This window comes from Oncorhynchus tshawytscha, unplaced genomic scaffold (assembly GCF_018296145.1).
Source record: "Oncorhynchus tshawytscha isolate Ot180627B unplaced genomic scaffold, Otsh_v2.0 Un_scaffold_2590_pilon_pilon, whole genome shotgun sequence".
Lineage (NCBI taxonomy): Eukaryota > Metazoa > Chordata > Actinopteri > Salmoniformes > Salmonidae > Oncorhynchus > Oncorhynchus tshawytscha.
In genome coordinates, this window is record NW_024609800.1 from 40,204 (window position 1) to 41,347 (window position 1,144).

Here is a 1,144-nt window from a genome sequence, read left to right on the forward strand (position 1 = left end):
TCAGGTGATGGTGGTGGATGAATGGCACGACAATGGGCCTCAGGATCTCTTCATGGTATCTCTGTGCATTCAAATTGCAGAAATGCAATTGTGTTCGTTGTCTGTTGCTTATGCAACACATATCATAACCCCACCGCCACCATGGGGCACTCTGTTCACAACGGTGACATCAGCAAACTAGGATTCATCCATGAAGAGCACACTTCTCCAGCATGCCAGTGGCCATCGGAGGTGAGTATTTGTCTACTGAAGTCGGTTACAATGCTGAACTGCAGTTAGGTTAAGACTGGACGAACAACGAGCATGCATAGAAGCTTCCCTAAGACAATTTCTGACAATTTTTGCAGAAATTATTCAGTTGTGCAAACCCACAGTTTCATCAGCTGTTCAGGTGGCTGGTCTCAAATGATCCCACAGGTGAAGAAGCTGGAAGTGGAGGTCCTGGGCTGATGTGGTTACCTGTGGTCTGCGGTTGTGATGCCGGTTGGACGTACTACAAAATTCTCTACAACGACGTTGGAGGTGGCTTATCATAGAGAAATTAACATTAAATTATCTGGCAACAGCTCTGGTGGACATTCCTGCAGTCAGCATGTCAATTGCACACTCCCTCAAAACTTGAGACATCTGTGGCATGGTGTTGTGTGATAAAACTGCACATTTTAGTGGCCTTTTATTGTTCCCAGCACAAGATCAGCTTCTTGATATGCCACACCTGTCTGGTGGAAGGATTATCTTGGCAAAGGAGACATGATCATAAAAAAAACTACTGTAAAATGACAGTGAAAATAACAGTAGCAAGGCTACTTAGGATCTGAGGACCCATGACAAATCGTTTCAGTCTCATGAGGGGGAATAGGTTTTGTCGTGCCCTCTTCACGACTGTCTTGGTGTGTTTGGACTATTCTAGTTCGTTGGTGATGTGGACACCAAGGAACTTGAAGCTCTCACAGGAGTGATGGTTGCTGATAATGGGCCTTTGTCCCTATGTAGATGTTCCATTAAAAATCTGAAATTTCCAGCTACAATAGTCATTTACAACATTAACAAAGTCTACACTGTATTTCTGATCTATTTTATTTTAATGGACAAAAACTGTGTTTTTCTTTCAAAAACAAGGACATTTCTAAGTGACCCCAAACTT